The sequence below is a fragment of the Diceros bicornis genome, chromosome X (genome assembly GCF_020826845.1).
Source record: "Diceros bicornis minor isolate mBicDic1 chromosome X, mDicBic1.mat.cur, whole genome shotgun sequence".
In the NCBI taxonomy this organism is placed as follows: Eukaryota; Metazoa; Chordata; class Mammalia; order Perissodactyla; family Rhinocerotidae; genus Diceros; species Diceros bicornis.
This window is the reverse complement of record NC_080781.1, coordinates 57,239,442-57,251,018: the sequence shown is the minus strand read 5'-3', so window position 1 is coordinate 57,251,018 and position 11,577 is coordinate 57,239,442. Positions and strand designations below refer to the sequence as shown.

The window sequence follows — 11,577 nt, the reverse complement described above, 5'->3', positions numbered from 1 at the left end:
TAGAAGTGAGTTTGTCTCATCACTGGCAGCTGTAGAGTTTGGAGTATGATTTGGCAGAACCTCGAAAGGAAATTGCCTGGTTGTCAGCTCCAGATTGAAATGATTTTTAGGGGAGGTGGCTGTGTGAGGTACAGGAAAGAACTTGGTTTGATGTTCCTTTGTTTTCCCATCCCTTTCAGCTCTAAACCCCTTTATCTAGGGGAGTTATAAGTACTTCAGTCTCACTCTTTTTCCACATGTATTCTCAAAGCATCAAAGCAGGCTAAGAATGGTCAGAGGCAGGGCTGGCATTCAGCCACAATGCACTGGTCCAGCCCTGCCAGCTGGCTACTGATTAGGACAGTATACTATGGTGGTTAGGAGCACAGGCTTTGGAACCAACTGCCTGGATTAAATCATAGTGCTACCACTTACTAAGTGTGTAATATTGGGGAACTTAACCTCTCTGTCTTAGTTTTATCATCAGAAAAATGGGATAATAGTAGTGATTATTGATACTTGTAATATCCCTTGATGAATGTTAGCCATGCCTGAATGTTATTCACTCTTGTAACTCTTCTGGCTAGCAAAGGACTAAGATCCTTACTGTCTGGGCCCCATGTCAATGCTTCAAATTTATATCAAAATACTTCTCTTTCAAGCTGCTGGATTCTAGTTACTGACTTTTTCTAAAGATATTTCTTTCTTTTAGTCCAGGAAAGAGGTACACAAGATCTTCTTTGGCCTTCCCTTGTTTAATTGACTTTCCTACATTTTTGCTTTAGTTTGTTTTACTTTTATAACATAGTTTCTCTACAAGCCCAAGTTCCCTCACCCCTTGCTCAGACAGTCCTAAGGAGCAGCAAGGTGTTCATGTTCCCAGTTCAAGATCTTCGCAGTTCAGCCATTAGCACATCTAAACTTCAGGTACTTTTTGGTTATTTTGGCCCTAGCCAAACTACACTGTTGCTGTTGTTAACAAGCACAGAATTTGAAGGGAGAGGGATCACATAGTCCCCTAATGTGCCCATGTTCTCTCTCTCTCTCTCTCTCTCTGTACTTTTTGTGTATACTCCAAACTCTCTCATTGATTTTGGAAATATTCTGTTAGAACAAGACAATTCTCAGGCTTTTTCTCTCTGCTTCTTGAGCACTGACCCTCCATCGCTTCCAAGGAAAACAAACTCTTAGCCAACAGGGAAAAAAAGTCCATAAAATCTAAGCAAGCTCAAAATGAATAGAAAACTAGCAGGAGACCAGCAGAAGGGAAGTAAATGGGCATTAAGGGGGGGGTCATTACTCCCAACATTAAAGAAACACGCACATTTCTTCTCCCTTTTTCTTCCCTTTGTCTGCAGTAGGTACATGCTGTGGCTCAAAAGGGTGATTATGATCTAGCAGAAAGTGAACCTGACCAGAGCCAGATATTTTAGTTTCGAATCTAATTTGTCCCAGGTGTTTCCTGTAACTTGTTGTGTAGCTTTGGGGCAAGGCAACATCTGAGTCTTGGTTTTTCTCATAAGAAAAATGGATCTAATAACATATCCTTCATGGATATACTAGAGGTAATTTGTAAGTGTGTGTATATAACATGCTTGGTAGAATGGAAAGCACTAAGTTTAATGTAAGAGTGACTCCTTAACCCATTCCCTGGAGCCCAGAGACAACAGCTGTGAGAGTGTTCTGTGTGCTTGTCTGTGTGTGTGTGTGTGTGTGTACACATGCACTTGTGTGGTAATGTCCTCCCTGCATATAAGAGACTGTGTTCTTTGTATACTTGGCTCATTCAATTCTACTTCTCTCACCAGACAAGGCAAATTCCCCCCCAAAGTGGGAACTGGGGAATGTAAATAGTGTTACTGAAGAATTTTGGCTTCTACAAAAGCACTTTCAAAAACTAAAACCAACAGCTCTACTGAGGTATCAATCTATACTGAACACAAGTGTTCTGGGAGCTCATGGAAACGTCTCTCCTGTCTTCACATACACACTTTTCTATTCCTAGGTGGAACTCAGGTTCAGGAGACAGTTTCTTAGCCCTGAGTAGTGATGCTAATGGTGGAAATTATAAGCACTGAGGCAGAAAATGAAGGGAAATACTGCTGTGTTATAATAATAATAATAACAATAACAATAGCACTTAATGGGCAAGTAATAGGTTTACAATGTATTAACTTATTTAATCCTCATGTCAAACTTATGTGATAGGTTCTATTATTATCCCAATTATTTATATATGAGACAATTGTGGCAGAGTTAAGTAATTTTCTCATGGTTATACGAATAATAAATGGTAGAACTAGGTCACAAACCCAGATGTTCTGCCTCCACATTCTGTGTTATTAACCTCTGCCCTAGATATGAGGAATTATTGAAATCCTTCAAAATACATAATTTATTCATTCAACAAACATTTATTTAATTGATTATTCCCTTGTCTGGGCTCCCAGAGCTTTTTCATACCTTTTGTAGTGCTTAACATATTCAATGCAATCATTTGTTGATGTCTGTTTTTCTTACTAGACTGCGAGCTCTTTGAGAGCAAAGTACCATGTCTGAAGCCTCTGTTGTACTCATGGCATCACTTAGCCTAGTACCTAGTATGTTCCTTGAGTTGGCCATGGGGCTACCGCTACTATATGCTTTGGAGTGAAGGTACACAGGCAAGTAAACACAGTCGCCAACATCAGGGAGCTCCCAATCTCTGAGAGGGCCGGACATAGGAAACACAGCACTCTGCCATAATGCAGAGTGAAATAAGACATTTATTTATGGTCTCACAGTAAGTTGTTGGAACCTCAGAAAAAAGGATAAATTAATTCTCCATAGACCTGGAATAAAATGTTCTGTGGAATATTGCTATGAAATGTAATGTAACATAATACCATAACGAAATACAATTCAGCTTTAGTTCTATTTTAACCTCTTAATTGGGTATTTTGGCACTTGGGCATTAGCTCTGGACTTGGGAGAAAGATAAGATGTACTTCATAGATGCAAATAGTGCAGTTTAATGAAAAGAGCACATGCTTTGGAGTCACACCCAAGGTTGAACCCCAGCCCTACCACTTAGCCTCAGTTTTCTTTTCTGTAGCCTCACACTTTTCTAAATTGTAGAAAGAAGGATAGTAATACTACCTATCTCATGATCCCGTGAGTTAAAGAATGTAAAATATTAGCACATTTAGTAAGTATTTAATAAATATTAGTTTCCTTTCACTTGAAACAATTGGCAAGAAATATATTTGTTTACTGGCTTATTTACTTAAATTGTACTTACTTATTTTGAATAGGCAATTTATTCTCAGAGTATGTAATTAAAAATAAACATAAGGGTATTGTACAGATCAGCTACAGCTTCAAAACTGCTGCCTAATGAACCAGCCCAAAACCCAGCACCAGCATCAAATATATCAAACAAAGGAATTTTATACAGAATGTTCAAAGAACTCGTACAACTCTAAAAGAAGAAGACAAATACTCCCCAAGCAAGGCCAAAGATTTGAACAGATACTTAAAAGAAGTTAATGGTTGGCAAATAAGCACGTGAAAACGTGCACTACATTATTAATCGTCAGAGAAATGCAAATTAAAAGCACAATAAGATACTTTTAGACACCCATTATATTGGTTAAAATTTTAAAAGACTGATCTTATGAAATGTTTGCAAGAATGTGGGGCAACTGGAACTCCCATTCATTTGTTTTTTTGTGTGTGTGTGAGGAAGATCAGCCCTGAGCTAACATCCATGCTAATCCTCCTCTTTTTGTCGAGGAAGACGGGCTCTGAGGTAACATCTATTGCCAATCCTCCTCCTTTATTTCACCAAAACCCCAGTGGATAGTTGTACGTCATCCCATTCATTTGTAGTTGGAGTGCAAAACACTTTGGAAAACAGTTTGTCAGAGTCTTAAAAGGCTAAACATATGCCTACTACATGGCCCAGTCATTCCACTCCTAGGTATTTATCCAATATAAATGACAATGTATGTCCACACAAAAACTTGTACACAAATGTTCATAGCAGTTCTACTCATCATAGCCAAATATTTGAAACATCCCAAATGTCCATGAACAGAAGAATAGTTAAACAAAATGTAATATATCCAAACAATAGAATACTGCTTGGAAATAAAAAGGAATAAACTATTTATTTATGCTATGACAAGAATGTGTCTCAAAATCATTATTCTGAGTGAACAAAGCCAAGCATGAAAGAGTATACACTGTATAATTCAATTAATTTAAGAGTCTAGAAAATTCAAACTGATCTATAGTGAAAGAAAATACATCATTTGTTGCCTGGGGTAAGCAGTGGAGAGACAGATGGATTACACAGGGACACTGGGAAACTTTTAGGGGTGATGGATAGATTAGTTATGTTTATTGTAGTGATAGTTTCATGTGCATATATATATATGTTAAAACCGAACAAATTGTACAATTTAAATTTGTGCAGTTCATTTTACTTCAAATATACCTAATTATGTTTAAAAAATCATCAGTGCCATACCATATTAAATATTTATTTCTTGCTCATGCAACTGTGGGTCATTTGGTGTTCTGCTGATCTAGGTTCTGTTGGGTTTGGCTTGAGTTTGTGGGGTCTAGGTGTGTTCCAGTTGCCTCTCATTCTCCTTGGACCAGTGGCCTACCTAGGTCCAGTTCTTTTCATGGTGATGGTAGAAGAGGAAGTGATTGAACAGAAATGTACAATGTCTATTAAGACTTCGGATTGAAACTGGAGCACTGTATTTTCAACCCAAATTCCATTTGCTAAAATTAAGTCACATAGCCAAGCCCAACATCAATGGGACAAGTAAATAGACTTTTCCCACTCTAGTGGGTAGTACTGAAAAGTAATGGCAAACAATGATTCAATTTATCACAGGTGTATACAGTGAAAAGTCTCCATTACATCCCCTATCCTCTATCTTCCCAGTTTCCCTCCCCAGAGGCAACAAACTATACCTAATATCTTGTATGTCTTTCAGTTATATGCATACATAAATAAATTTTTCTTCTTTTACACAAAATGGTTATATACTATACATACTATTTTCTATTTTGCTTTTCTTTGATTTATTTTGGAGACTGCTTTATATCAGTATACAAAGAACTTCCTTTTTTCTGTTTTACAACTGTGTATCCCATCATATGTATGTACCATAATTTAATCAATCCCCTATCTGTAGGCATTTTGGCTGTTTATAATATTTTGCTATTATAGAAAAGGCAACAATTGACTTCACATACATATCAATTTGTACATGTGGAATGATATTTGGATATATCTAATGACGAATTTTAAAAAATTCTAAAAGCAAAAAATTTTATCTTGGTTCATGTCTTGCCCATGAGGAAACCCTGAAGAAACCAGAACTGAGCATTCTGGGAGATCAGGTGGTGATCCAGTCTGGTGCAACATTTGACATAACCTGCAGGTAATAATTTCAAGGCACTTGATCTTTTCCTGATTAAAAGACTCATGGTAGGGAGCTTTAAAAAGTTAAGTTTTTGATCACACTCCAAATTCTTTATTTAAAAAAGAAAAAACAACGGAGAATAGGTTCCAGAAAATCAAGTTACTTGCTACTGGTTTTCACATAGTGTGCCTCTCTGGGTGGAGTAAGGTAGCTCTTCAGTTGAATCCGGGTGCCTTTCTCTTTGGCTCGCTTCTTTTTCTTATTATTTTCTTTCACACATTTCAGGAAACTAATTTGACTCTTCAAGTCCTTAATATGCCCAATATGTATATTAATTCTCTTGGTAAGAATATTGCTTTTATTTGTTTACAACAATGTCAACAGCACAATGTGTGACCCTGTAGACTCTGCTTTGTCATAGTTATGTTTTGTGGCACTCTTTTTGAATGGTACCTATTCCATTGATATCTACAGCATCACACAGATTCACTTGTATGTGGCTAAAGGAATAATTTCATGTTTTCAAAAATATTTAGAGAACTTGTAGTAGGTTCCTCTTCTCTTTCCCTTCGTGTTCTTCATTTTGGTGAATTACTAGAAGATGGCAATTTTAGCAGAAAAAGTAGGAGTTCAGTGTGAAAGAACCAACAAGAATTTTACATTAGAAGAACAGTAGGTATGGGGGTGTGGGAGAGAAGGTAGATTAGAGATGAAGTGAGAATCATTCACAGACACTGGATGAGAGTTGAAACTATATGAAATGATGAAGGTAATAAAGTACAGTGTGTTGAGTGAGGAGAGAAAAGGATCAAGGTCACAATCTTGAGCCCCTGTGCTTCAGTATTGCATGGGAAGGAAGGGGAGTTGGGAAAGTGTGTGGAGAATAGGTAAGAGGGAGAAACAAGGGAGAACTGTTCTAAGGGAGAGGATGGTTTCAAGAAAGGAGTGGTCAAATTCTGTGCTAGATATAGGTGTAGGTGTTCCATAAATGTGTATTGGATTGAACTGAACTGAAAGTAAAGTATAATTCTCTCTCTTTCTTGAGCTAACCAATACCCCAGTGTAACAGTCAACATTAGGTTGGAATATATGCAACAGGAAACCCCAGTTAACCATGACTTTTAGACATAAAGTTTACTTATTTCATGGAAAAAGTCCAAAAGGTGGATATCTGGGGCTGGCATGCCTGTCCCATGAAATCATTAGAAACTCAGACTCCTTCTGTATTGTAGATCCATTTTCATTAACTAATGGTTTCCACCTTGTGGTCCAAAATGGCTACTCAAACTCCAGCCGTCCCGTCTGTATTCTAGTAAGTTGGAAAAAAGAAAGGTAAAAGCATGCCTTCTCTCTTTAAGAACACATCCCAAAAGTGCTATACACCACTTGTGCTTTCATTTCCTTGACCAAAACTTAGTCACATGGCCAAACTTAGCTGCAAGAGACACTGGAGAAAGTAGCATTTTTTTCCAGGAGGCCATATGCCCAACTAAAAAAGTGAAGATTTTATTACTATGAAAGAAGAGGAGAACAGATATTGCCATGCCTAGTGATTTACACTAGATAAAGTGCAGTGATAGTGGTGATATTTAATTTCTGTTTTCATAGCATCGCTGGAGGGTGGGGTCCTCCCATGTTAGGTCTTGTAGATTCCTGTACTCGCCTCCAGGGGGTGCCCTTTTCTCCTAACTGCGTGAGTTTCCAACAGTATAGATGAGTTTTGATCAGGGGATTTGAGATAGACTTTTGGTTTCTGAAGGCTGTCTTTTCCCCACCTGTGGGCCAGCTCAGCCACTTCTCTGGGTGTAAAGCATGATGGAGGAGTCTGCCTTAGTGCATTATTAGCCCCTGCTCACATAGGACCACTTTACCCCAATGACCCTGAATGGCATCTGACCTATTAGCTAGCAAGTAAAAGAGTTGCCACCAGTTGCCTGCAGGTGTCCTGGCCTGTCATGTTACAAAGATCATACTTATTCCCAGGGCCTCTTTCCATGACCTTTAACCTCATAAATCCCAGCCCTTATTAATCATAAGTTGCAGACACTTAACTCCAGGTGATGCATTTGAGACAAGCTTGGCTCTGTCAGGGAAGCTGGTTGGTACTTTTGGGGAGATTTGTTTTAGTGCTAGGAGGATCCCAGAGAAAGCTCATCTAGGGGACAGGCTAATAGTGCCTGGGGTGAGAGTGCGGGAATGAGAGAAAGAGGTATGGCTTATTTTAATCACAAATGACTTCTCAGAGAGTTTGAGAAATATAGGGGGCTCCTATAAACCCCTTTTAAAAATTGGGAATTTGAGGCCTTAAAATGTGACAGTATTTGCCCAAGGCCATACAACTGGACAGTGACAGGGCTACTACCTTACTTACAGTTCCCACTACACTAAAATGAATTTTTGAAAGCTCATAATCTATCACTTTTAAAACATTATAGATGCCTTTTTTTCCTACTGGTTCATATATATGCTCCTTCATTTATTAATTGTATGGAAAAGATTTTGTTGATGCAGACAAATAGTAATCCCTTCCCTGATTGTCAAATAAGAAATAAATTAATGATTAAAAGAATAGTTCATTGTATGATTGTTATACTGGGCACAATACTCTGGTTGGTGGTGGAAATGGCCATATATACACAACTGGGTAAAGCATACTCTGTGCTTTCTGGGGTCTCACCTCACAGTTGAGTGAGAGAGACAGGCACCCCCAAAGGGGAAGTTAGAGTTAAAGGGGAGCTCCCTCGGAGCTCTTGAATGGAAATTTCAGGACAGATTTGGAATGCAGGACATTTAGGAAAAGAGAATAGTCTCAACAAAGGCTTAAAAGTTGGACTATACATCTTTCAAAGCAGTTTCAAGAGCCTGATATATTTTAGCCCCACATCAGCCTGATAAAGTAGGCAGGAAAAGGGATTGTTTTCCTCATATATTCATTCAACAAATATTTATTTAGCACCTGCTCTGTGCTGGCCACTGAACTAGGTGCAGAAGATATGGTAGTGAACAAAATGGGCAAAGATTCCTGCCTTCATGGAGCTGACATTCTAGTAGGAGACACGTATAACAAACAAGATAAATAAAAACATTGTATAGTATATTAGAAGATGATAAGTGCTGTAAAGAAAGTAGCAGGGTAAGAAGACAGAGAGTAAAGGGGAGCTGTTTCTTCAAAAAGGTTGGTCAGGGTAGAAATGTCATGCAAAGACCTTGAGATATGAGTAAACTTGGCATGGTCAGGGAACAGCAAGAAGTTGGTGTGGCTAGAACAAAATAAGCAATGGGGAGAATGATAGGAGATTGGACTGGAGAGGTAGCAGAGTCTTGTGGACCACAATGAGGATTTTGGATTTATTCTGAGTGTCATGGGAAGCTATTGGATGAATTTAAGCAAGGGAATGATGAAGCCTGATATATCTTTTAAAAGTCTCCCTCTGGATGCTGTGAGGGATATGAATTATAGGGGGCAAGAGTCAAAGGCTACTGCAGTGATCTAGGTGAGAGATTATGGGGACTCTGACCAAGGTGCCAACAGTGGAGGGGGTGAGAAGTGGTCAGGTCCTGAATACATTTTGAAGGTAGAGCCCACAAGATTTCCTGATGTATTGGAAGTAGAGGGTGAGAGAATTACATGATTCAAGAATGATTCCCCTGACAGATAATGCTGAAAACCGTAATAGATACCATTTCTTGGGTACGTACTACATGTTGGGCTTTGTTTCAAGCAGTTTACATGGATCACTCATTAAATCTTCCCAATAACTCTATGCGGTAGGTTTTATCAGCTCCACTTTACAGATGAGGATACCAAGGCCTGGAGAGGAGATGGGACTTGCCAAATTTCCAATACTAGAACCAAGTCCTCCCGACTCCCAAGCCACTGGATTTTCCGTTGTGTCAACATGCCTGTAACTCTCCACACTTTCCAAGGCTTGGCAAGTCTGTGCAGCTGGCTGAGCTCACATTCTCTTGCCCAGATCCAACAGGAACGGACCACACTTCCTTGTGTTGGAATTGTGTCACTCTGTTCAGCTGGGCTTTAGTAATGCTTCCTGGCACAAGCTGCCCAAGTTTCCAAACCTTAAGCTGCAGGTCTTTGATGGTCTGGCAGGCAAATCCAGCATCTTGTAGAAGGTGGGTGGGAGAAATACATCAGCCTGTGAGAAAGCCCAAGCCTCTGGGCTGTGATTCTCCTTAAAATGTTATTAGTAATAGGAGACCTAGTCATTCCAATTATCCAGCTGCTCAGGCACAGGCATGAGAATCTGCTGTTGGAGTCTCTGGAACTCAGTTGCTCTTCCTGGAATATTTTAAGAAGTGTCCTCTCAGGTTCAACCAGATTTCCAGGAAGGAGACTGGCAGAGCCTCAGAGATGGGAGCTGAGAATGGGTCTAAATCAGGAGCATGCTGTGTGAACACACTTAGCCAGTTTCTCCTTTTCCTCCACCCCTAACTACTCATTCCAGGCCTTTGCCTTTGCTCTCATGCCCAGGTCTGCTCTCCCTAAAGATCCTCATACCCTGGCCACCCCCAACCCATCACCCTCAATAATTAATCCTGTGCCTCCTCTTCAGCAAGTCTGCTGATCTAATGTATGTCCAGCTGATGCTGGATTACTTTGGTAAGGCATATTTCCACAGATTCCCTATAGAGGCAATGGATGTAAACTCCAGTGTGATGCAAAGTTGTTTCTTATATTGAAACAAACACTGTCAGAGATTTCATTAGTGAAAGAATGGACTACTTTGGCAGAAAATAGGATGGTAGTGAGTTTCACATCAATAAAGGTATTGAAACTGAGGCTCAGTAGGTTGAATTCAAGCATCAAATAGGGGCTTGGATTCTGACTCAGCAAATTAAAGCCCATGCAGTCTATTTTTTTAGACTCTATAAGCTAGGAATTGTTTTTATATTTTTTAAGGATATAAAAAAAGATGAAGAATTTGTGACAGAGACTCACAAAGCCTAAAATATTTATGTTGTGCTTTATAGAAACCATTTTGCCTACACTTGAACCCAAAATGTTGTCTGTTTGTCTGCTTCCCTGTGTCTGGGGTCGGGGAAAACTATGTGAGATAATCCTGAGGACTTCACAGACCAGGCTAGGTTGGACTGGCACATTGCCCAGAATAGTTAGAGATACTACATACACAAGGGTGAAAACCAGAAGAGTATAGTATCTGTTGTTGGCTCTAAGGAGCAAATGTGAAACTCCAGTCAGGTGAAGCAAGAAGGCGACAGGAAATGGGAACTCTAGGAACAAGTTCTCATGGAATCCAAGGCTCAACAAAAACAATGGAGTTTCATATGGCAGCTGGGAACAGTGCAGGGAGTGTATTAGTTTACTAGGGCTGCCATAATAAAATACCCAATACTCGGTGGCTTAAACAACAGAAATTTATTTTTTCACTGTCCTGGAGGCTAGAAGTCCAAGATCAAGATGTCAGCAGGTTTGGTTTCTCCTGAAGCCTCTCTCCTTGGCTTGCAGATGTCTGCCTTCTCTCTGTCCTCACATCATATTTTCTCTGTGTGTGTACATCCCTGGTGTCTCTCTGTGTGTCCAAATCTCCTCTCCTTATAAAGACACTGATCAGACTAGATTATGGGCCACTCTAACAGCCTCATTTTAACTTAACTACCTCCTTAAAGGTTCTATCTCCAAATATAGTCACATTCTGAGATACTGGGCGTCAGTGCTTCAACATATGAATCTGTGGGGAACACAATTTAGTCTATAACAGGGCACACCTTCTCTTAGGCTGGTTCTGAGGCCACAGTTTATTTGAAGACCCCAGAATGAGGCTGGACATACCCTAAAGAGGCCAGAGTTCAAGTAGGAGCAGAGACTCCCTTAGCAGGTAGTGGACAGCCAATGGAGGACCCTAGAGTCACGCTGAGAAACTCTGATGTGGATTCATTTCTTTCCCACCTACAAAGACAAAACCTGGTTCTAACATCAGGGTACAGAAGCCAGAGGTGGGAGGGAGTGGGGCACAGGCAGTGCATGCACTGTTATTCTCTACCTAATTCCCCTCTTGGTTTTGCTTTCTATAAACCCTCATCTTTTCTTTATTTTTTTTAGCAGTCTTAACCACAATCATGCTAACATGTTATCTTTTCAAAATGGTTGGAAATACATTGCTTTTGAAAAATGTACTCAAGGTGAGCAGTTGCC

At 39.6% G+C, this 11,577-nt stretch overlaps 1 pseudogene; it reads right to left on the bottom strand.

The window, feature by feature from the left end:
* Positions 1 to 5,516: 5,516 nt before the first annotated feature.
* On the bottom strand, positions 5,517 to 5,990 carry LOC131400278 (large ribosomal subunit protein eL21-like; annotated as a pseudogene).
* Between the last annotated feature and the right edge of the window lie 5,587 nt (positions 5,991 to 11,577).